Source organism: Anabrus simplex, chromosome 7 (genome assembly GCF_040414725.1).
Source record: "Anabrus simplex isolate iqAnaSimp1 chromosome 7, ASM4041472v1, whole genome shotgun sequence".
NCBI lineage: Eukaryota > Metazoa > Arthropoda > Insecta > Orthoptera > Tettigoniidae > Anabrus > Anabrus simplex.
The window spans coordinates 238785658-238811843 of NC_090271.1; the positions used below are offsets into that span (position 1 = coordinate 238785658).

The 26186-nt window shown below is 43.5% G+C and overlaps 5 non-coding genes across 5 annotated transcripts; all 5 read right to left on the reverse strand.

Annotated features, from left to right (window-relative positions):
- Positions 1-6074: 6074 nt before the first annotated feature.
- On the reverse strand, positions 6075-6147 carry TRNAK-CUU (transfer RNA lysine (anticodon CUU)). Its single transcript has one exon. It is a non-coding gene; the product is annotated as a tRNA-Lys (tRNA).
- A 2299-nt stretch (positions 6148-8446) lies between these two features.
- Positions 8447-8519, reverse strand: TRNAK-CUU (transfer RNA lysine (anticodon CUU)). The gene has a single exon. It is a non-coding gene; the product is annotated as a tRNA-Lys (tRNA).
- Positions 8520-10758: 2239 nt separating this feature from the next.
- On the reverse strand, positions 10759-10831 carry TRNAK-CUU (transfer RNA lysine (anticodon CUU)). Its single transcript has one exon. It is a non-coding gene; the product is annotated as a tRNA-Lys (tRNA).
- A 7981-nt stretch (positions 10832-18812) lies between these two features.
- On the reverse strand, positions 18813-18885 carry TRNAK-CUU (transfer RNA lysine (anticodon CUU)). The gene has a single exon. It is a non-coding gene; the product is annotated as a tRNA-Lys (tRNA).
- A 1077-nt stretch (positions 18886-19962) lies between these two features.
- TRNAK-CUU (transfer RNA lysine (anticodon CUU)) lies at positions 19963-20035 on the reverse strand. Its single transcript has one exon. It is a non-coding gene; the product is annotated as a tRNA-Lys (tRNA).
- Positions 20036-26186: the final 6151 nt, after the last annotated feature.

Below are 26186 nucleotides of genomic sequence, written 5' to 3' on the forward strand. Positions count from 1 at the left end.
CGTTAGCCGTACAATTCGGGAGGTCCAATACAATTTTTCCAAATCTGCTAACAGTCTCATATAATATAATACAATCCTTTTCAACCCCCAATATTTCTGCTCCATGTAACACCCTACTTAGAACCACTGTTCTAAATACCATTTTCTGAATTTTGTAATCGACCCGTGGGAATTTATTTCCCAATATTCTTATAACTGAAAGTGCTGCTATCCCCTCCACTTAGCTTGATTAATTTGTTCGGACCATTTGCCATTCCTACTTATACAAACCCCTAAATACTCTAACTGTTTGTTTCCTCTATTACCTCCCCATTTATCACCCAATGCTTCTTTGTCTTCCCATTCCTCCTTTTCTTACATACCATTACCTTTGTCTTAGTACTATTTACTCTCAACGGCCACTTTCTGGCGTAATCCGCAACCTTATTTAAACTTCTCTGTAATCCTCCCACCGTCAGCGTCATCAATAATTCATCGTCTGCAAATATCAGACCAGGGATCTCTGTATCATCCGATACAGGACTCGCCCACTCCCTCCCATGCCCTTCTAATATATCATTGATAAAGGTCAAAAAGAGAATGGGAGATAATTTGAAGCTCTACATTTGATTCGATTAGACCACTTACAACCCCTTCATCTAATCTTATACTACAGTACACTTCCTCATATATGGCCTCAATAACCCGTCTCATCTTTTTGGAAATTACCACCCTACTCAGTCTCTCAAGTAGCGCCTTCCTACTAACTGTGCCGAATGCCTATTCAAAATCAACCGCTGCTATATACACCTTGCTTCCTTCCTTCCTTCCTTCCTCACATACTTATCAATTATTGTCTTCACTATCATCACGTTATCCATTGTTCTACCTCCCTTCCTGAACCCACTTTGGTAGATCGATAAAATAGACAACTCTTCCGCCCATTTTTCAGTCTATTCGCTAATACACCCGTGTACACCTTACTCAACGCATCTAATAGAGTTATGCCCCTATAGTTACTGGGGTTGCTCCTCGCTCCTTTCTTTTTATATAGTGCATATGATACATTTTTGCCACTCTTTCTGAAAATTGGTACCTTCGAATACCTTATTAAATAACTTCACTGTACACTCCCTCATCCTATCATTATCGTTTCTTTCCAAAATACATTTGTTATTCCGTTCCTATCCCCAGCTGTTCTATTTTTAGCTTTGCCTATCACTTCCAATATCTCTTCCCTTGATATTTATTTGTCCAACTCATAATTTCCTACTTCCAACCCCCACCCAATCGCCTCCATCCCTCTATCCCCCTTCCATTTATCCTTCCCTCCTAACAGTTTAGGGAAATATTCCATCCATACTTCGTAACCAATTTTAGATTTACTATCCCTCCTCTGTCCCCTATTAATTTTGTTAATTCTCTCCCATACCTTTTCCCCTTCCTTACTTTTGCATTCCCTGTTGATCGTCTCCACTTGTTCCTTTTCCCATAACTTTTTCCTTTCTATTATCTTAGCCTTGTATTCCCTCCTCAGTCTACAAAACTTTCCCTTTCTTCTCACCCTCCATGCTTCCTTAAGTCTTTCAGCGCCCTCAGAACTTCTCTCTTCAATCCCTTACACTCACTATCGAACCACCCCTCTGTCTCCTCTACACTTTCCCCCTTTGACGTATCACCTCTGCTACCCTATTAATGGGGTATTCCACTAGCTCCAAGGCCCTGTCTACATTATTACATCTCAGTGCTACTTCGCACCCTAAATTAATAAATTGAAATTCATTTTGTAAGTACTCATCAAGTCCAGTTTTAGTCTCTTCTTTCTATTGTATTTAATGAGACTCATGCCCTTTTCTCTATCACTCGTTCGTTTTCCCAACCTATCCCCATGTTCCCCTCTCCTCAGGTTTATAGATATCGGAGCATGATGAGATTCAGCCCAGTTAATCACTTCCATTTTATTTATGTTCTCCTACATTTCATCCGAGCTGATTACCAAGTCAATAACACTCCCTCCTTGTTTTGTGATATATGTAAACTCTCCCTCGTTATCCCCGTCCACCATCCATTCAAAATGTATAAATTGCTTGCCGAACATAATTCAAGCAGTTTCTGCCCATACCCATTTATTCCCTTATCTTTACTCCTTCTTTCAGTCCTTCTGATTCCTTTCGCCTCTTTATTATGTAAGGGGCTTAAGTCCGCTATTCTCGCATTCCAGTCGCCCATAAATATCATCCCCACTTCTTCGTATTTCTCCTTTATCCCACTTATTTCCACTATCAACTCTTCAATGAAACTATCATTTGCATATACAGAACCACTGGGGAGGTTGTAAAAAAGGCCATGCATACCTATTTCGGCTCGCCCCCACCTAGGTTAACCCTCACCCAAATCACCCCTTCCAGCTGATTGTCTAAAACTTCAATTCTGTCGCGTATTTCTTTCTTTATTAGTAATGCTATTCCACCAGGATATCTTCCCCTACTCCCCCGTTATTTCTTAGTTATGTTCCTTAACACAAACCCTTTCCAGGTCAGACTCCTTCCTTCTCCTTGCCATGTCTTCAAAAGGGCCACAATGTCAAAGCTCTCCACTACTTTTATCACTCACCCGTTTCCCAATTTACTTAGAACCCCTTCAATATTTACAAATCCTATTTCCCAACGTAGTTATTTATTCCCCTCACCATCTTCTACCCTTCCACCCTTAAATTTATTTCCTTCCGTTGTGTTGATCCTTCTAGTTCTCTTTACCCTCGCTCTTTCTCTTTCAACTACCCATCTTCCTTTTTGTTCATTTTGGCACTCTCCTTACTGGTCTTGTCATCCTGCCCTTTGTTTTTCTTACTCCATATACACTGACAGACAGAGCAAATGCAACACCAAGAAGGAGTGGTTCGAAAGGGATGAAAAATGGGGAAAAAACAGAGACGGCACGGACGAATAATTGATGTTTATTTCAAACCGATATGCAGGTTACACAATGCGCACGGCATCGACTCAATAGGATGTAGGACCACCGCGAGCGGCGATGCACGCAGAAACACGTCGAGGTACAGAGTCAATAAGAGTGCAGATTGTGTCCTGAGGGATGGTTCTCCATTCTCTGTCTACCATTTGCCACAGTTGGTCGTCCGTACGAGGCTGGGGCAGAGTTTGCAAACGGCGTCCAATGAGATCCCACACGTGTTCGATTGGTGAGAGATCCGGAGAGTACGCTGGCCACGGAAGCATCTGTACACCTCGTAGAGCCTGTTGGGAGATGCGAGCAGTGTGTGGGCGGGCATTATCCTGCTGAAACAGAGCATTGGGCAGCCCCTGAAGGTACGGGAGTGCCACCGGCCGCAGCACATGCTGCACGTAGCGGTGGGCATTTAACGTGCCTTGAATACGCACTAGAGGTGCCGTGGAATCATTCGCAATAGCGCCCCAAACCATGATGCCGCGTTGTCTAGCGGTAGGGCGCTCCACAGTTACTGCCGGATTTGACCTTTCTCCACGCCGACGCCACACTCGTCTGCGGTGACTATCACTGACAGAACAGAAGCGTGACTCATCGGAGAACACGACGTTCCGCCATTCCCTCATCCAAGTCGCTCTAGCCCGGCACCATGCCAGGCGTGCACGTCTATGCTGTGGAGTCAATGGTAGTCTTCTGAGCGGACGTCGGGAGTGCAGGCCTCCTTCAACCAATCGACGGGAAATTGTTCTGGTCGATATTGGAACAGCCAGGGTGTCTTGCACATGCTGAAGAATGGCGATTGACGTGGCGTGCGGGGCTGCCACCGCTTGGTGGCGGATGCGCCGATCCTCGCGTGCTGACGTCACTCGGGCTGCGCCTGGACCCCTCGCACGTGCCACATGTCCCTGCGCCAACAAACTTCGCCACAGGCGCTGCACCGTGGACACATCCCTATGGGTATCGGCTTCGATTTGACGAAGCGACCAACCTGCCCTTCTCAGCCCGATCACCATACCCCTCGTAAAGTCGTCTGTCTGCTGGAAATGCCTCCGTTGACGGCGGCCTGGCATTCTTAGCTATACACGTGTCCTGTGGCACACGACAACACGTTCTACAATGACTGTCGGCTGAGAAATCACGGTACGAAGTGGGCCATTCGCCAACGCCATGTCCCATTTATTGTTCGCTACGTGCGGAGCACAGCGGCGCATTTCACATCATGAGCATACCTCAATGACGTCAGTCTACCCTGCAATTGGCATAAAGTTCTGACCACTCCTTCTTGGTGTTGCATTTGCTCTGTCAGTCAGTGTATCTTTTAAGCTTAGACTCCTTCCCCTACACAAACCTTCTCGTCGTCTTCTTTCTTCTCCTTCCACAACTCAACTTGCGTGAGACAGCACCAACCCCTCCTCACTCGGTGATCTACTCGATGCTCCTTCCTCCTCTGGGCACTGGACTTCGGTCACTTCATCACAGTTGTTCACTACCAAGTCAGCACACTCTGCACTTGCTTCGACTTTCCTTTCACCTTCACGCGCCACTTGCTCGCTAACCTGCTGATGTCTGTCATCCATTTCCTGGAGCTTTTTCACTCCCCACACACGTGACCACCGGCCGTTTCCAACTACCAACTGACGATCTCTAATATGTGCTCTAAAACCTTATTTTCTCGCTATCCAAATATGTTTTCTCAGAATTCTCGGCGCTTTAATTGCTTCACTGCCAATATCACTCTCCAACCATATTTACTCCCCTTTTAAATTTCCTGCGTTCGCTAGCACAATATCCGCCATCAGGGTGGATAATAGCGACACTTTAAAGGGCCTATTTACCTTCCTTCTCCCCACTCTGTAAATATCATCAATGTCAAACTGGCCGAAATTGATTTTCATTTTGTTTTGTACCACGTCCACAACCTTGTACACTAACTTCACTTTACTTTTTCTGGCCCCTTCTTGTATTCCATAAATAAAAATGCTTTTCCTCCTTCTTTCCTGCTCACCATTAAATCTTTCCATCTTCACCTTTTCCTAGCTTCTCCTTCAATTTTTTTACTTTCTTTCGTAGTATTTCTACCTCTCCTCTGTTGTTCTCCACCTTCCCCTTCAGCTCTTTCATCTCATCCTTGATGCATGGCTTGATATCCTCAGTCTGTTTCGTTAACAGATCCCGTACATGGTCTGCCTGAAAAGCCTCCTACCCCAGCTCCTTTATTGCCTCAATTTCTTCCCAACCAAGAGTGCCCACATTACCTTGTCCTTGTCCTGGGTTCATCTCCACTCCCCCTATCATTAGCAACACTGCCACCACCACTTGTACAAGCAGAGCTGCCATTAACCCCTCTTTCATATTCTTCGTCTTCTTATCCTTTAAGACATTACTCTTCCATCTACTCTGCCAACTTCCTGTCGCAGCTCTATATTGTTGCAGCATACACTCAGCACATCCTTTCCGTTCACTAGCTTATTCAAGACTGGAGAAGAGTCTCATGCTCTACAGACTGAGCTAGCCGGGCTGCAGGCTATCGGCCTTGATTACTTATTAAGAACATGTAATAGGATCATATTTTGGATGAGAACCAAAAATTCTCCCAGAGTGTGGTTCGAACACACGACCCAGTGCTTACGAGTCTCACGCTCTACCGGCCGAGCTATCCGGGCTGAACCCTGTCGGTATTAGTTACGCATGATGAACTGGAACGGCGATCATTTGTGTTGAAATGAAATGTCGTATGGCTTTGTTTGCCGGGATAACCAGGACGGGTTCGGCTCGCCAGCTGCAGGTCTCTCCATTTGGCGCCTGTAGGCGACCTGCGCGTCGAGATGAGGATGAAATGATGATGAAGACAACACCTACACCCTGCTAGCGTGCCATTGGAATTAACCAATTAAGGTTAAAATTCCCAACCCGGCCGGAAATCGAACCCGGGACCCTCAGAACCAAAGGCCAGTACGCAGACCGTTCAGCCAGAGAGTCGGGCATCATTTGTGTTAATTGAAAGCTATAACCCACGACCTGAGATTAAGATGCTCATTCTCTAACGACTGAGCAAGCCGGGCTGTAGAAAATCGGCCTTGATTACTTATTAACATGTAAGGTGATCGTGTATTAGATGAGAGCTAAATACTCGCCCAGCGTGGGGCTCGAATCCACGACCCTGAGATTAAGAGTCTCATGCTCTACCAACTGAGCTAGCCGGGCAGACGACTATCGGCCTTGGTTACTTATTAACAACAAGGAAGACGATCATATCGTAGAAGAGAGCTAACAACACGCCCAGCGTGGGTCTCGAACCCACGACCCTGATATTAGGAATTTCACGCTCTACGGACATAGCTATGCGGGCCACTGGTGGTTCGCATTGACTTCTTAATAGAAGTGGGAAGAGGAAAATATATATTTTAGGAGCCACAGTCACGCCCAATGTGGGCTTCGAACCCACGACCCTGATATTATGCTTCTCATGCTCTACCGAAAAGGGTATGCAGGCGGCAAAGTATTGGACTCTAATCCTTATGAAGAATTAGGAAGAAGAACATGTACAGTACCAGACGAGGCCTATAATCACGCCCAGCGTGGGACTCGAACCCACGACCCTGATATTATAAATACCATGCTTTACAGCAGGGTCGGCCAACTGGCTGGTGTGTGATGTAAGAGAGACCGTGTGACGTCGGAGAGCGCATGTGACGTAAGAGCGCAGAACGTGGGGAGTCGCTGTCGTAGAGTGACACGAAGAGACAGCCTCGCTATGTAGTAAACACGTGAAGTGCCATACATGCTGGTGGCTATGGCTTTTATATACACTTTTCACAAGAAGCCACACAAATCCTTCTTGTTTACAAATTGATATCATAGTTCTCTATCACACTGTAAATCTAATAACTCTAATTGTAGGTCTAGATCAACGTTATCTGTAACAACTGAAAATGGCGTGGTTAAAAGTTGAATATAAGTTTCCAGATACTCCAAATTGTTAAATCTAGGATCAACTTCCGAATAAAGTTTTTTTAATGATTTTGGCATCATCATCATCATCATCATCTGTTTACCCTCCAGGTTCGGCTATTCCCTCGGACACAGCAAGGGATCCCACCTCTACCGCCTCAAGGGCAGTGTCCTGGAGCTTCAGACCCTTGGTCGGGTATACAACTGGGGAGAATGACCAGTACCTCGCCCAGGCGGCCTCACCTGCTATGCTGAACAGGGCCTGGTGTAGGGATGGGAAGATTGGAAGGGATAGGCAAGGAAGAGGGAAGGAAGCGGCCGTGGCCTTATGGTAGGTACCATCGCGGCATTCGCCTGGAGGAGAAGTGGGAAACCACGGAAAACCACTTCCAGGATGGCTGAGGTGGGAATCGAACCCACCTCTACTCGCTTGACCTCCCGAGGCTGAGTGGACCCCGTTCCAGCCTTCATACCACTTTTCAAATTTCGTGGCAAAGCCCCGATTGCATAGGTTTGCAGCGAGAATGTTGAGTATTTTCGGTTCCACGTAAGCCTGTGAACGGATTTCGATTTCAAATCAACAAAACCAAAACAGAGAAGCCAGTTATCAGGTCACGATCTGAAGTGTGTTCTTAAACTTAGTGTTCCTTCAAACATTAACTACAATATTGCAAAACTAGTCATCGAAACAAGACTACAAAAATCAAAGAAACCCACGAGTGGCAACTGAGTATCTATATCATGAGGTAAAACGTATGTTTTGAGTTTACAGGTTACTCTCTGTGCTATTTTTGTTGTAAAACTGTGCTGTTTGTTACTATTAGCACTATTTTTACAGTGGGTGATATTATAAAACACACCAATTTTGTGTTCAATATAAGTTCTGAAGATTCATCGGGAAAAGCAAGTTTAGGTTGTATATGTAGAAATAAAATTGCTTTATACCTTATATGCTACTTCAGAACAAAGTTACGTTAATATAAATTATGTTGAGAGAAATATGTACTACACATAACCGCTTTGTACTACCTGCAGCCCTTGGGCCTACCCCTAGGAATGACGTTGTGATTCCCCTCGCCCCTCTAACCATCACTTCTCAGTTAGAGTACTAAGTACTTCGTTTCCCTGCCCGAGCAGAGTGTGTGACGTTTTACCTGACATCACACGTACACGCAGTTGGCTGACCCTGCTGTAGAGCATCGGTCTTGATTAGTTATTAAGAATATGTAAGACGATCACGTATTCGATGAGGGCGAAAACCCCGCCTAGCGTGGGGCCCGAACCCGCGACCCTGAGATTAACAGAGCCATGCTCTACCAATTGACCTAGCCGGGCATTACAACATCCACCTTCATTACTTTTTGTGAATATGTAAGACGACCATACATTCGATGAGAGCACAGAACTCGCCCAGCGTACGGCTCGAACCTACGACCCTGAGATTAAGAGTCTCATGCTATACCGACTGAGCTAGCCGGGCTGTGGAACATAGGTCTTGATTACTTATTAAGAACATGTAAGAAGATCATGTATTAGACGAGAGCGAAAAACTCGCCCAGCGTGGGGCTCGAACCCACGACCCTGAGATTAAGAGTCTCATGCTCTACCGACTGAGATAGCCGGGCTATGCAATAGCAGCCTTGATTACTTATTAAGAACATGTAAGACGATCATATATTCGATGAGAGCGAAAATCTCGCCCAGTTTGGGCCTCGAACCCACGACCTTGAGATTGAGAGTCTCATGTTCTACCGACTGAGATAGCTGGCCTATGCAATAGCAGTCTTAATTACTTAGTAAGAACATGTAAGGCGACCATGTATTCGATAAGAGCGAATAACTCGCCCGGCGATGGGCTCGAAACCATGACCCTGAGATTAAGAGTCTCATGCTCTTCCGACCGAGCTAGCCGGGCGTTAGAACATCGGCCTTGATTATTTCTTAGGAACATGTCAGATGAAAATACATTCGACGAGAGCGTAAAACTCTCCTAGGATGGGGCTCGCACCCATTACCCTGAGATAAAGGGTATAATGCTTTACCGACTTAGCTAGCCACGCTATGGAACATCGGACGTGATTATTTATTAAGGACAGGTAAGACGATCATCTATTAGCTGTGAGCGAAAAACTCGCCCAGCGTGGGGCTCGAATCCACGACCCTGAGATTGAGTCTCATGCTCCACCGACGGAGCTAGCCGGGATGTGCATTGTCAGAATTGATTACTTATTAAGTACATGTAAGACGACCATGTATTCGATGAGAGCGAATAACTCGCCCAGCGTGTGGCTCGAACCCACGACACTGAGATTAAGAGTCTCACGCACTACCGACTGAGCTAGCCAGGCTACGTAATAACGCACTCATTACTTATTAAGAACATGTAATACCATCAAATATTCGATGAGAGCGAAAAACTCGGCTAGCGTGGGGCTCGAACCCACGACCCTGAGATTAAGAAACTCATGCTCTACCGACTGAGCTAGCCCGGCAATTCCAAATGGGCCTGGAATACTTATAATCAACATGTAAGACGAAAATATATTCGACGCGAGAAACATACACGCCTAGCGTGGGGCTTGAACCCACGACCCGGAGATTAAGCGTCTCATTCTCTTCCGACTGAGCAAGCACGGCTGTAGAAAATCGGTGTTAATTATTTAATAACATGTAAGACGACCATGTATTCGATGAGATTGAAAAACACGCCCAGCGTGGGTTTGAACCCACGACCCTGCGATTAAGAGTCTCACGCTCTACCGTATGAAATAGCCAGGCTCGAGAACATCGGCCTTGTTTACTTTTTAGGAACATGTCAGACGATCATGCATTCGATGAGAGCGAATAATTCGCCCAGCGTGGGGTTCGAACACACGACTCTGAGAAGAAAAGTCACATGCTCTACCGACTCAGCTGGCTGGGCAGTGCAATGTCAACCTTTATTACTTATTAAGAACAAGTAAGACGATCGTTTATTCGATGTGAGCGAAGATCTCGAACAGCGTGGGGCTCGAACCCACGAAACTGTGATTAAGAGTCTCATGCTCTACAGACTGAGCTGGCCGGGCAGTGCAATTTCAGCCATGATTACATATTAAGAACATGTAACACGATCGTGTGATCGATGAGAGCGAAAATTTCGCCCAGCGTGGGGCACGGACCCACGACCGTGAGATTAAGAGCCTAAAGCTCTACCGGCTAACCTAGCCTGGCGTTGATGCGTCGGCCTTGATTATATTTTAGGAACATCTCAGACGATCATATATCCGAAGAGAGCGATAAAATCGCCCAGCGTGGTGCTCGAACCTACGACCCCGAGAATAAGATTCACCTGCTCTACCGACTGAGCTAGCCGGGCGGTGGAACATAGGTCTTGATTACTTATTAAGAACATGTGAGACGCTCATTTATTAGATGAGAGTGAAAAACACGCCTAGCGTGGGGCTCGAAACCACGACCCTGAGATTAAGTGTCTCATGCTCTACCGACTGAGCTAGCCGGCTTTGCAATGTCGGAATTGATTACTTATTAAGACCATATAAGACGATTATGTAGTCGATGAGAACGAAAAACTCTCGCAGCGTATGTCTCGATCCCACGCCCCCGAGATTAAAGGTCACATGCTCTACCGAATGAGCTACCCGGGCGACGTAATATCAGCATTGATTACTTATTGAGAACTTGTAAGACGAACATGTATACGATAAGAGCGAAAAACTCGCAGAGAATTGGGCTCCAACCCACGAGCCTGAGATTAAGAGTCTCATGCTCTACCGACTGAGCTAGCCGGGCGGTAGAATATCGGTGTTCATTACTTATTAAGAAAATGTACGGTGATCATGTATTAGATGAGAGCGAAGATCTCGCCCAGCGTGTGGGTCGAACCCACGACCCTGAGATTAAGAGTCTCATGCTCTACCGACTGAGCTAGCCGGGCGGTGGAACATAGGTCTTGATTACTTATTAAGAACATGTACGGCGATCATGTATTAGATGAGAGCGAAGAACTCGCCCAGCGTGTGGCTCGAATCCACGACCCTGAGATTAAGAGTCTCATGCTCTACCGACTGAGCTAGCCGGGCTGTATAATGTCAGAATTGATTACTTATTAAGAACATGTAAGACGATCATGTATTCGATGAGAGGAAAAATCTCGCCCAGCGTGGGGTTCAAAACCAAGACCCTGAGATTAAGAGTCTCCTGCTCTACCGACTGAGCTAGCCGGGCTGCTGAACATCGGCTTTGATTTCTTAAATCATGTAAGACGATCATGTATTCGATGAGAGCGAAAAACTCACCAAGCGCGGGGCTCGAACCCACGACCCTGAGATTAAGTGTCTCATGGTCTACCGACTGAGCTAGCCGGGCTGTGCACTGTCGGAATTGATTACTTATTAAGAACATGAAAGGCGATCTTGTATTCGATGAGAGCAAGAAACTTGCCCAGCGTGTGGCTCGAACTACGACCCCGAGATTAAGACGCTCATGCTCTACCGACTGAGCTACCCGGTAAGCGTAATATCAGCATTGATTACTTATTAAGATCATGTAAGACGATCATGTGTTCGATGAGAGGGAAAAACTCGCCCTGCGTTGGGCTCGAACCCAGGACCTGACAAAAAATCTCATGCTCTACCGACTGAGCTAGCAGGGCTGTAGAACATCGGTGTTGTTTATTTAAAAACATCTAAGACGATTATGTATTCGATGAGTGCGATAAACTCGCCAAGTGTGGGGCTCGAACACGCGACCCTGAGAATAAGCGTCTTATGCTCGACCGACTGAGCTAGCCGGGCGGTGGAACATAGGTCTTGATTACATATTAAGAACATGTAAGGCGATCATGTATTCGATGGGAAAGCAAAACTCGCCCAGCGTGAGAATCCAACCCACGACCCTGAGATTAAGAATATCACGCTCTACCTACTGAGCTAGCCCCGCAAGATTGAATCGGCCTGGAATACTTATAATGAACATGTAAGGAGAAAATATATTAGATGAGAAAAACATACACTCCCAGCGTGTGGCTTGAACACACGACCCTGAGATTAAAATTCTCAAGCTCTACCGACTGGGCTTGCTGGGCTGTGGAAGATCGGTCTTGATTACTTCTTAGAAATATGTAAGTCGATCATATATTAGATGCGAGCATAATAGCCACCCAGCATGGGGTGGAATCCGCGCACCCGGATGTTAGGTGTCCTATGCTCTACCGACTGAGCTAGCCAGGCTACGCAATATCAGTCTTGAATACTTATTAAGAACTTGTAAGGCGATCATGTGTCCGCCTCTGTGGTGTAGTGGTTGGCGTGATTAGCTGCCAACCCCGGAGGCCCGGGTTCGATTCCCGGCTCTGCAACGAAATTTGAAAAGTGGTCCGAGGGCTGCAACGTGGTCCACTCAGCCTCGGTAACCAACTGAGTAGAGATGGGTTTGATTCCCACCACAGACATCCTGGAAGTGTTTTTCAGCGGTTTCCCACTCCTCCAGGCGAATGCAGGGATGGTAGCTATCTTAAGGCCATGGCCGCTTCCTTCCCTCTTCCTTGCCTATCCCTTCCAATCTTCCCATCCCTCCACAAGGCCCCTGTACAGCAAAGCACGTGAGGCCGAATGGGCGATTTACTGGTCATACTCCCCAGTTGTATCCTCCGACCAATAGTCTGAAGCTCCAGGACACTGCCCTTGAGGCCGTACAGGTGGAATCCATCGCTAAGTCCGAGGGAAAAACCGAACCTGGAGGGAAAACAGATGATGAAGATGATGAAGACGATCATGTAGTCGATGAGTGCGAAAAACTCGCCCAGCGTGTGGCTCGAAACCACGACCCCGCGGTTAAGAGTCCTATGCTCCACAGACTGAGCAACCCTGGCGACGTAATATCAGCATTGATTATTTATTAAGAACTAGCGAATGTACCCGTGCTTCGCTACGGTATTCTACATTGTATTCGAATATCGAAGTAAATAGTGTACATGCAGTAAATAAGATAGTTTTAAAATTGCATGTCTCTTAGCGTTATCCGAGAAAGAGCATGGGGAGGTCCCCGTACGTTTCCAATGTAAAGTGTTTGTTACGGATTTGTGATATAACGGCAGGCTCACTTGCCTACTGGCATTCACAATCAGGTTGGGAAGTTTACATTATAATTGCAGGCCCCATTGCCTACTATGCGGACAGAATCGATTTGGGGAGTTTTCGTTAAAATGGCAGCCCCCCTTTCCTACCTCCAGACAGATTACAGTTTTTATTATAATGGCAGGCAATTACCCTACTATCACTCGAAATTGAGTTGTGCAGTTATCATTATAATGACAGGCCCCTTTTCCTACTGCCAGCCAGCGTACTGCCAGTCACACCAAGTTGGTGAGTTTCCATCAAAATAGCAGGCCACTATGCCTAATGCCAGTCACATTTTAGATGAGTACATTTCTTTATAATGGCGGGCACCCTTGCCTACTGCCAAACACAATCGGGTAGGGGAGTTTTAAACAAAACTGCATGCTCACTTACCTTCTGCAAGTCAAATCGAGAAGGGAACTATTCATTACAATTGTAGGCCTTCCTTACTAATGACAGTTACACAGGAGTTGGAGAAGGAACCCTTTCCTACTGCCAGTCAAAGTCGGTGTGGGGAGTACTGATTACAATAGCAGACCGACCCTTTCTCGATCGCTAAATCGACATCAGTGAATATATATAGATCGACATACGAAAGTATATGCGTGTTTACAATATTGAAGACCTTCATTTACAGATTAACTGCTACTAAACGTACGTCATATCGACAAAGGATTATACCATAAGACACGCCGGATTTAGTGGCCTAAATGGCTGGTCCAATGATATGTCATCTATTCTTGGGTCAGATTTAGAAACGTGGAACAGGGTAAAGGTTTTGTAAGATCATCTCACATTACATTACTTTTCGGATAATAATGTGACAGCTACATACGTAGCATTTGGCTCACATATGGCTACTGAGTGGGCCAATTTTCGTGAAGAGTTTGATGATTCTGTATTTCATATAAGTAATTGAAAGTATGAATAATGCATGTGAAAATTCCAAATTGACTTAACATCGATTAATAGAGAAAAATCAAACGTAAAAGGGATACAGATACGGCATAAAGTCATCAGACCAAGGTTGTAGATCATTCCAAATTGAACGGAGATTGTGCAATCCGTTACGTGATAGGAATTTCCGAAGGTCTGCACCATCATTAAAATTGCCTGCATATTTCGATATTCTTCGGGGATAAAAAATGAAAAATTTAATGATATAGGATTTTTCATTCGTTACAGGCTAAAACGTATAATTTTGTCAAATTTCAATTATCTTCTTATTCTTCTGGCAGATTATGCCACAATGTGGATTTTGGGCGAGGCGGGTAAAAATTAGGACTTTCAGGAAATCAAAAATTATGGAGATTGTTATTATTACCCCTTAAACGGAAAGCTGTACGAAAATTTCGCCAAAATAGTCAGTGTAGAGGTACACAGTCGTTACGATTTGATTTATATAGATAAGGAATCTGCTCCATGTAAAACACCTTTTGGGCTATGTCCGCTGGACTTAACCTGCAAAAGTGACCATTCATGATATCTCCCTTATTAATCCTCCTGACGAAAAAATGCACATGAAAAAAAAAGGTTTAGAGGTGGAATTCCATCAGGTTTGGTCGATTTCCAGTCAGGTTGGTCTTGTTCTGTATATATTGTGGAAGAGTAAAATCACCATTTCGGTTCCTTATAAACCGCCAGTCCATTCCGGAACATGAAATGTTATTTACGTTTAAAACCTACCTTTGGACAGGTGGATGCTAAATATAAATTTTGTTTCGAATGTCTTCAGTAGTTTTCAAGTTGTAAGGAATACGCTTTACACGCACCCGCTCGTGAGTTAAGTCCGATGGGACTTGTACAGAAAAACGGTCCTTTAATGATATCTCCCTTATTGATCCTCGTATCGAAATGATGCACATGAGAAAAAAAGGTTTAGACATTAATTTCTACCAAGGTAGGTAGACTTCCATAAACTTTTCTTGTGTATATTTTTTGGAAGTGCAAAATCACTGTTTCGGTTTCGTATAAACCCCCAGTTAGTTCAGGGATTTAGAAACAATATTTGCCCTGAAACCTATCAAGGACAGGTGTATTCTAAATACGAATCTTGGTGGAAATGCATCCAGTAGTTTCTAGCATTCACGTACATACGGCGTAATTAAGGAAGAAAATAATACAGTTAAGAATGTTGAAACTAATAGAAAATGGATTATAACTGAGGACAGCCGGATAACGACAAATAAATAAATGCCGTGAGTTATGGATATAATAAAGCGCTAACAGAGGAGAAATTTAGGTTCAGTGATTCTTAGGTAAACAAATATGAAGATGACTAATGGTGTTATTACTTAATCTATTCGAGGGCGGTTATAACCTCCAACGATATTCCGCCAATATCCCGCAGATGAGCCGATTGATGCCTCTCTTGCCATCTACCCAAGGAACAACCACGAATTTAAAAGCATGATGAGGAAAATGGCAATACGTTACTTCCCTACTGGCATGCAGTCAGAGACGTTGCCATGGTAACCTGTAGGTTCGTTGTCGGTCTGTCGGTCACTAAATGCAGAGCATGATACCAGCAGAAAATTGTAAATTTCTCCGTCATGTGAAGAGTAAGGTAAATTATGAACATAACGAAAGTTGTTTATAATGAAGAGACGTTTCACGTACGGTAAACGAAGTTTACAGAAAATCAATAGTATAAGAGAAAATAGAGGAAAACCACTGTGGTTTTCCTATAAACACCCCGTCTATTCAAAGATTTTAAAATTATATGCATATCGGAACCTTTCCTGGGATGAGTATACTCTAAATATGAAGTTTGGCTGAGATCTATCCAGCCGTTTCGACGTGATGGTGGGAAAACCACTCTGGTTTTCCTATAAACCCCCCGTCTATTCAAGGATTTTAAAATGATAAGCATATCTAAACCTTCCCCGGGATTAGTATACTCTAAATACAATGTTTGGTTGAGATCCATCCAGCCGTTTCGACGTGATGGTGGAAAAACCATTCTGATTTTCCTATAAACCCCCCATATATTCAAATATTTTAAAATGATATGCATATGGAAAACTTCCCCGCGATGAGTATCCTCTAAGTATGAAGTTTGGTTGAGATCTATCCAGCCGTTTCGACGTGATGGTGGAAAATCATTCTGGTTTTCCTATAAACCCCCTGTCTATTCAAGGATTTTAAAATGATATGCATATCAAAACCTTCTCCGGGATGAGTATACCCTAAATATGAAGTTTGGTTGAGATCTATCCAGCCGTTTCGACGTGATGGTGGAACAGACAAACAGACAGACAAACAGAAACAATTTTATTTATATAGATTTTTACACTCGTTCTTCACCCCCTTTCCATCCCCGCCCAAAGGAGTCCTATGAGTGCCTTACACAACAGTATATTTTTTTCCCAGATATTAAGTCTTATTTGTACCTATTTTGGTTGACAGCTATGCCCAAACGTACATGCATAATCTCACTGCTCTAGAATCCTGGAGCTGACGTTGCCATGGTTACGGCAGTTCATTTCTTTATCCGATTCCTAGAGCAGGGGTAGTGTGGTGCCAATATCTCCGTAACTGTTGGTTTTAGGGCCTTAAAACATGGTTTTCGGGCCCGTAGGGCTTACCGAGTTTTGTTCTTTGCGTCAAGAGGATTAAATTGAGCTTTGTCTCGTCCTTATACGACAAATTCGATATTTTGCCTATAATAGTATAAGAGAAAATGGAGGAAAACCGCTTTTCCTATAAAACCCCCGTCTTTTCAAAGATTTTAAAATGATATGCATATCGAAACCTTCCCCGGGGTCAGTATACTCTAAATATGAAGTTTGGTTGAGATCTATCCAGCCGTTTCGACGTGATGGTGGAACAGACAAACAGACAGACAAACAGACAAACAGAAACAATTTTATTTATATAGACTTGTACGACGATCATGTATCCGATGAGAAAGAAAACTCGCCCAACGTGTTGCTCGAACCCACGACACTGCGATTAAGGGTCTCATGCTCTACCGACTGAGCTAGCCGGGTAGCAGAACGTCGGCCTTGATTACTTTTTAGGAACATGTCAGACGAACATTCGATAAGGGCGAAAAACTCGCCCAGCGTGGGGTCGCACGCATGATCCTGAGATTGAGGGTCTTAAGCTCTACCGACTGAGCTATACGGGCTATGCAATAACAGCCTTGATTACTTATTAGGAACATGTAAGGCGATAATGTATTCGATGAGAGCGAAAATCTTGCCCAGCGTGAGCTCGAACCCACAAACTTGAGATTAAGAGTCTCATGATCGACTGACTCAGGTTCGGTTTTTCCCTCGGACTTAGCGAGGGATCCCACCTCTACCGCCTCAAGGGCAGTGTCCTGGTGCTTCAGACTCTTGGTCGGGGGTTACAACTGGGGAGTATGAACAGTACCTCGCCCAGGAGGCCTCACCTGCTATGCTGAACAGGGGCCTTGTGGAGGGATGGGAAGATTGGAAAGGATAGACAAGGAAGAGGGAAGGAAGCGGCCGTGGCTTTAAATTAGGTACCATCCTGGCATTCGCCTGGAGGAGAAGTGGGAAACCACGGAAAACCACTTCCAGGATGGCGGAGGTGGGAATCGAACCCACCTCTACTCAGATGACCTCCCGAGGCTGAGTGGACCTCGTTCCAGCAATCGTACCAATTTTCAAATTTCGTGGCAGAGCCGGGAATCGAACCCGCGGCTCCGGGGGTGGCAGCTAATCACGCTAACCACTACACCACAGAGGCGGACACCAGCCTTAATTACTTATTAAATCATGTAAGTCGATCACGTATTTGATGAGCGCGAAGAACTCGCCCAGCGTGGGGCTCGAACCCACGACCCTGAGATTAAGAGTCTCATGCTCTACCGACTGCGCAACCTCGGCAGTAGTAAATCTGCCTGGTATACTTATAATGAAAATGTAAGACGAAAATGTATTAGATGAGAGAAACATACACGTCCAGCGTAGGGCTTGAATCCAAGACCCTGAGATTAAGTCTCATGCTCTACCGACTGAGCTAGCCGGGCTGTGCAATGTCAGAATTGATTATTTTTTAAGAACCTGTAAAACAATCACGTATTCCGTTATAGCGATAATCTCGCTCAGCGTGGGGGTCGAACCCACGACCCTGATATGAAGAGTCTCATGCTCTACCGACTGAGCTAGCCGGGCTCTACAACGTCGCCCTTGATTACTTATTATGAACATGTAAGTCGAAATTATATTAGATGAGGTAAATGTATTCGCCCGGCGTGTGGCTCGAACCCACGACCCTGAGATTAAGAGTGTCATGCTCTACCAACTGAGCTAGCCGGGCTCTAAAACGTCGCCCTTGATTATTTTTAGCAGCATGTCAGGCGGTAATATATTTGATGGGAGCGGAAAAATCGCCTAGCGTGGGGCACGTACCTCCGATCCTGAGATTAAGAGTCTCATATTCTACCGAGTGAGCTATCCGGGCTACGTTGTATCAGCACTGATTACTTCTTAGGAACATGTAAGACGATCGTGTATTCGATGAGAGCGAAAAACTCGCCCAGCGTGGGGCTCGAACACACGACCCTGAGATTAAGGGTCCCATGCTCTACCGACTGAGCTAGCTCGGCAATATTAAAACGGCCCGTAATACTTATAATGAACATGTAAGACGCAAAATGTATTAGATGAGAGAATCATACACGTCCAGCGTGGGGCTTGGACCCACGACCTTGAGATTAAGAGTCTCATGCTCTACCGACTGAGCTCGCCGGGCTGTGCAATGTCAGGGTTGATTATTTATTAAGAACCTGTGAAACGATCACGTATTCCATGAATGCGAAAATCTCGCCCAGCGTGAGGCTCGAACCCACGACCCTGAGATTAAGAGTCACATGCTCTACCGGCTGAGCTAGCCGGGCTATGCAATACCAGCCTTGATTACTTATTAAGAACATGGCAGACGATCATGTATTCGATGAGAGCGAAAAACTCCCCCAGCGTGGGGCTCGAACCCACGACCCTGAGATTATGTGTCTAATGCTCTACCGACTGAGTTAGCAGGGCTATAGAACATCGGTGTTGATTATTTAAAAACATGTAAGACGATCATCCATTCGATGAGAGTTAAAAACTCGCTCAGCGTGGGTTTGAACCCGCGACCCTGAGATTAAAAGTCACATGCTCTACCGACTGAGCTTCCCGGGCTGTGGAAGATCGGTCTTGATTACATCTTAAAAATATGTAAGGCGATCGTGTATTAGATGTGAGCAAAATAGCCACCCAGCATGGGGTAGACCCGCGCAGCCTGAGATTAAGTGTCTAATGCTCTACCGACTGAGCTTGCCAGGCTATGAGTATCAGTCTTGATAACTTATTAAGAACGTGTAAGACGATCATTTAGTCGATGAGAGCGAAAAAATCGCCCTGCGTGGGGCTCGAGCCCACGACCTTGAGGTTTAGAGTGCCAAGCTCTTCCAACTGAGCTAGCCGGGCCTTGGGAGATCGGTTTTGATTACTTATGAATAACTCGGCAGACGTACATGTATTCGACGAGAGGGAAAAACTCCCCCTGCGTGCGGCACGAACCCACGACCCTGAGATTAAGAGTCTCTTGCTCTACCGACTGAGCTAGCCGGGCTGTGCAATATCAGAATTGATTACTTATTAAGAACATGTAAGTCGATCATGTATTCGATGAGAGCGAAAAACTCGCCCAGCGTGTGGCTCGAACCCACGACACTGAGATTAAGATTCTCATGCTCTTCCGAGTGTGCTATCAGGGCTGAAACCCATCGGTTGTAATTACTCAAATCATGTAAGACGATCAAGTATTCGAAGAGAGCGATAAACTCGCCAAGCGTGCGGCTCGAACCCCTGACCTTGAGAATAAGAGTCTCATGCTCTACCGACTGAGCTAAACGGGCGGTGGAACATAGCTCTTGATTACTTAATAAGAACGTGTAAGGCGATCATGTATTCGATGAGAAAGAACAACTCGCCCAGCGCGGGTCTCGAACCCACGACGTTGAGATTAAGAGTCTCATGCTCTACCGACTGAACTAGCCGGGCTGTGCAATGTCAGAATTGATTACTTATTAAGAACATGGCAGACGATCGTGTATTCGATGAGAGCGAAAAACTCCCCCAGCGCGCGGTTCGAACCCACGACCCTGACATTAGGAGTCTCACGCTCTACCGAATGAGCTAGTCTTGATTATTTATTAGGAATGTTACGGAGATATCCGTGGTAGTTAGAGGTGGAAGAAGGTGCGGGCGGGAATAGGTCTCAACTACAAAATTAAAGATAATTTAAAACTTTAACAAAGGTTATATTTTCAAAACTTAACATCGATGACATAGAATTTGTAAACTTAACAAGTCAACAACAAGCCAAAAACAGGTACAAAGGAATTGCAAGATTTTGGGGGTTATTACATGATCTGGGCTTCGAGCACCAAATATAATTTCTGATCTCTCAGCTCACAGTAACAAGATACCATAGGGCAGAACACCCTTATTTACGTGGAGCATTAACTCCCAACTTTACATCTCAAGCCTCTCTAAGGCACTTTTATCATAACACTATAAAGAGCTGTCCCGCTCTTGATCTTTCAAGTCTATAAAGGCAATAACGGACTCTTACACAACCTGCCATCAAGGCATAATAAAGAAACAGAGGTATATCGTACCCAATCTACTGGGCCTTCGCAGGAAGGAAAACAAACGGGTTAATATGTGGCCCAAATACAAAATTGAATGGAGGCGATAACTTGCACTCCTACACCAAGTTTTGTCTAAAACCTATGTGGCGCTAGGCCGATCATACAGGGGCTAATCCCAAGCTAGGGAGGTGACACGTATGAGAAAACTTTACTACATTAAAGAAGAGAAGAACGGTTATGAAAACGTAGGCACCTCCTTTTCCAAAAATGAAGGGGAGTTCGAGAGGGTGAAGCACTCTCTATGCCCGCTTTACAGATTTGTAATTTATAGATAGACAGATAAGAATTTACATTTTAAAAATGTAGGTGACATACTAAAGTCTTCGAACCCTCCCCGAGAGTTAACCTGCTGAGCTAGCAAGAAATGAAGATGTTAACAGGCCATTACCTTGTAGATGAACTGCTGCTTGAAGAAAGAGGCGCTTCCCGCCGCCTGCTACATATTCACACACTAAGAGAGATGTTACTGAAATGGCCCCGAGTCAAGAAAATCAGCAGTTTTTATACCCTCGTGGAGAATTTGAGACCTTTCATGAATGATAACAACCCGCCCACAAACTTTTATTGGCCAACAGCAAAAACAAATACACAAGACTAGGAAGAAACACCTTATTGGTGGAAAATTAATTACGTAAATTCATGATTGGTTACATTCAAAACGGGAGGAAAGAAAGGATTTATATTGCCAACCCACAAACCACAGAACAAAATTTAGTAAAAATAAAACTTAGGAATACAATATTTCTTCAAGAAAGTTCATTCCATTGCACCAGTGTGTGTTACCATAGTTTTGGGTAGCGGCATCTGTTAGAGAATGTTCAAACTTCTTGATACGGAGCAAATAATCACAAATCAAAATAGACACAGTTCAGAACACTTCAAAATTACCAAATTTACAGTAGTGACATCTTCCGAGAAACCGTTGAGTTAATACAGTTTGTTAAAGTTCAGGATTTCTCCTGTAGTGTTCCCGTTAAAATTGGCGATATTGTGTATATTTTCAACAATTGGAAATTAAAAGTTTTATTGTCTGCTTGGAACTGCAATGTGTCATTGGGGAAGTAGTGGCGAGCTAAGAACGAGTTTTTTTCATTATTCAGAGGGGTGATACATGGCCCGGACCGTGCCAAGGTCGAAGCAAATCACGTGACTACCGCCGCAGGCGCGCAATTCACATTCTGAATCTGGAATAGTCTGAGCCAATTAAATGAGACAATCAGCCAATTATCGTTCTCTTTGAAGATCACACCTCCCAGGCCGATAAGATAAAAAGGCCTTGTTACGAGTAAATTGCTCTCTCTGAATATCCTTCGCTGTATTGCTCTCTCTCTGAATATTCTTCGCTGTGCTGCTATTCTGAACTCTAGACTTGGATGTGCGACGCTACGTTATCCGACCACGTGGAGAAATGATTTCCAGTTCAAGTCGACGCCCGTTCTGCCAGAATTTAGCGAGATAATTGGCGAATTCCTATGGAGTAAAACACGCATTAAGAACCAAGTTAAGTGTGACTGTGTAGACGAGTTATTAACGTTCGACGTGTGCTTGTGCAAATACTTAATCTTGTCATCTCAGTTACAGCTTGTGACCGGAATTCTACAGAAGTCGTCTTAGAAGCTGAACACCTCAAGATGGACAATTCCACAACCACCTATAACACAACTTCATCGAGGGACACCTGCTACAAAGCCTCCATGAAGCTCTAAAATGTGAGGCGTATCTGGTAATTGGAAGGAGACTGACCGGAGGAAAATGCTGGAATAATTGACTGTCGACGGGGATCGAACTCCATCCAAAACTTGAGTACCTTTTAATTTAATTTATCTGTCTTACCTTTCGTACAACTAGAGGTCTTTCTTCTTTAAGTCGTAGATCTATTAGTTTGTTGTAGTTAGAAACATTTCATTTTTCCACTTCTTAAGGTGTCGTGATAGACTAGGTACGTGTGAATGAAATTTTGAATCTGTTAGAGTAGACATGTAGGTTGTCTTTGAATGATTTCCCAGGCTTAGGAGCTTAATATTTAAAAATCACTGACCACACGATAAATCTACTCCCCTTGTAATGTTGAAAGTTATTGGACTGAAATTTACGTGTTCATTTTGAGTGAATATGGTCGAACCTAGTGTCTTTCAAGATCACTTGCTGTATTTATGATGAAGTCATCTAATTTTATGATATTCCACGAGGATCAGTGGATGTAATAATCACTTAAATAATAATAATATTGACTAAAGATCGGATAAAACAGAATTAAACGCTCGTGAGCCATAAACTTACAGTAGAGTCCTTATATGTGAGATTGAATGTGCTCTGTTCATGAAGGGTCTGTAATATGACCAATCCTGAGGGATATTTGTTGTATAATTGAGCGATTGATGATTTAATGATGATATTTGACTTATTCTTGTGTATTGGGAGCGCAAGAGAGATTATAATTATTGGAGTACGTGTTGCGAGTGTATTTCACAGGTAGGGAATAAAAATAATACGATTAAGGCTCACGCTCGCGATAGTTTCAACCTGTATCCCAAGCGATGGTAGTGGTTATTGCCCTCGTTTTACCGGCCAGCTCAGCCAGTAAGCAAGAGTCCCAGGCGGAACGTTCACTTACAGGCAACGCTAAATTATTGAGGACAGGGACAACCTAAGGACTGACGACAAATGAAACACTAAAAATAGGTTTTAACATTTATTAAAATTAATTAGCACTTTCCAAAATTCAATTAATATTTCCAAAATCTTGAATAAAATATTTAATTCTTCCCTGTTGGAATTCACCAACAATTCTTTATTAAATTGCATTCTGCAAAGATACGAAACTGAGTTTTATTAAATCGTATTAGGAAATTAATTAACTTAATATCTGAGAAAATCCTATCTGAAAATAACAAAAATCTGATTTTTCGTATCATTATATAAATTAACAATATTCTGTTATTTAATCGTAAATGAATCAAACGTTCACTTCTCATGAAAGATCAAATAATCATTTCTATTAAATAAATATTATTCTGATTAATTATCTATGCTTCAAATTATTTAATTAAATTACTTTGAAATCCTATATCCAACTCCTTATATTTTCAATCTCGAGTTATTTGACCTAGTGTTGTGCACAACGCACAATAAAGACTTAAAATTCTCACTGTGTAAGGTTAAAAGTTTTACATTTCGTGAGCTTAGTTCATTGACGTGATCCTTGCTTAGGTATTTTTTTTCTCGAAGCAAAGATCCTAATCTGTCTTATTTTATCATAAAATTGCTTAAAGATTTAGAATTGAGCCAAATATGCTCGCCACAAAACAACAAGAAATCGAAAAACATTACGCGCACTGCGTACACATATCATGACGAAATATCACCAAGAAAAATCACATTTACAAAATATCAATCATTCATCCATCTCACATTCAAGCTTAGGTTCCCGGTAGTATTATTACATAGATTTATCGAAACCCATCTCTTGATTTTTATTTTTAAAAATTATTTGAAATATGAGAGTTTCCCGATGACGATATCAGATAAGGGCTACCATTGCGATCGTCTGGCGTGTGATTGTAACAGCATTATCACTTTTTCAACAAAATAGATTCCACAACGATGTTCCAGGATACATTTTCGGTAGAAATCATCACGAAAAATTCCATAAAATTGCCTACCGTCATAGATAAATAAGCATTCGAGCATACGGTCTATGAGTCACGCCTTCGTTAATCTCCTATTTTCTCAAATTATCGATCAATATGTGCTGCATAAGAAGAAGTTATGTTCAAAGGCATACTCCCTTCCTTAAATGACTCATGTAATGGACACACAAATAAAATCCTATCTCAAGATCCATTTATCATCATCATCATCATCATCATCTGTTTACCCTCCAGGGTCGGCGTTTCCCTCGGACACAGCGAGGGATCCCACCTCTACCGCCTCAAGGGCAGTGTCCTGGAGCTTCAGACTCTTGGTCGGGGATACAACTGGGGAGAATGACCAGTACCTCGCCTAGGCGGCCTCACCTGCTATGCTGAACAGGGGCCTTGTGGAGGGATGGGAAGATTGGAAGGGATAGGCAAGGAAGAGGGAAGGAAGTGGCCGTGGCTTTATGTTAGGTACCATCCCGGCATTCGCCTGGAGGAGAAGTGGGAAACCACGGAAAACCACTTCCAGGATGGCTGAGGTGGGAATCGAACCCACCTCTACTCAGTTGACCTCCCGAGGCTGAGTGGACCCCGTTCCAGCCCTCATGCCACTTTTCAAATTTCGTGGCAGAGCCGGGAATCGAACCCGGGCCTCCGGGGGTGGCAGCTAATCACACTAACCACTACACCACAGAGGCGGACAGATCCATTTATAAGTCTCAAAAATACCACACGACAGTAAATGCAAAATTTGTGAACATTCAAGCCACGACCAATATTTCAGGTCTACATCTACTTTAATATAGCACACATTAATCACTTATAAGTACAGTAACACTTAAACTCATGACCTTTAAACATTCTATTAGACTGTAATAATGTTTATTATTATTATTATTATTATTATTATTACTACTACTATTATTATTATTATTATTATTATTATTATTATTATTATTATTATTATTATTATTATTATTATTATTATTATTATTATTATTATACGCGCGCGGTCGCGTCATCGTAGGCTATGGTTTAATGAAATAATAGATGACTCTATCCTATCTCGAATCTATGATGAACCACAAAACATCAAGGAAAAATCCTAAATTCACAGAACACGTCGATATTCTGCCCTAAATAATTCAAAAATTATTCCAAAAATATTTAATAAGTTAATAAATGTTACCGCGTGGGTCAAATACTTTTAACACTTTCCTCGACTTATTATGGGACAGTGAGAACATGTCACGAAGCACTCACTCAAATAGAAATACAGGTCCCAAATACACTCTCACACACATCAAATCTACCAACACCAGTGAAAGAAGAGTGAAATTCCTAGCTACAAAGACTATTAGAAATGATCTCAAATATTCAAGCAAGGACTACGTCTACATAATTATTACAACAGAAAATAGAGAAAAATATAATTTAAAATCTTAGCTGTAGTAGACTTGGCTTCTGGACTCGGTTGATGATCAGTGAATATTTAACCGGACTTCATCTCGGATATTATTCTCCCCTGGGCTGAATTATGCCTCACATTTTAATTACACATGGCTATAGCAGGCGAAGACTTAGAACAGTTACCAACTCCGTCGTAATGTTGAAGTTCCATTCTTCCGAAATAATTCAGGACTGCTAGTGATCTTCCGTCTTCTGGTGAAAGCTGAAACTAAAAAGTTTGTTTTAGTAATAGTTCCCAACACACACTTGATTCTCCAAGTTGGCACAGTTTTTACGTACTTTAAAAGTTCCTCAGGTTTGTAAAATTAAGGAAATCTGAACTTCGGCGTTTCCAATATTTTCCGTATCTCAAAATTTCCTCAGAAGCAGAAATAATATCATCCTTCATCA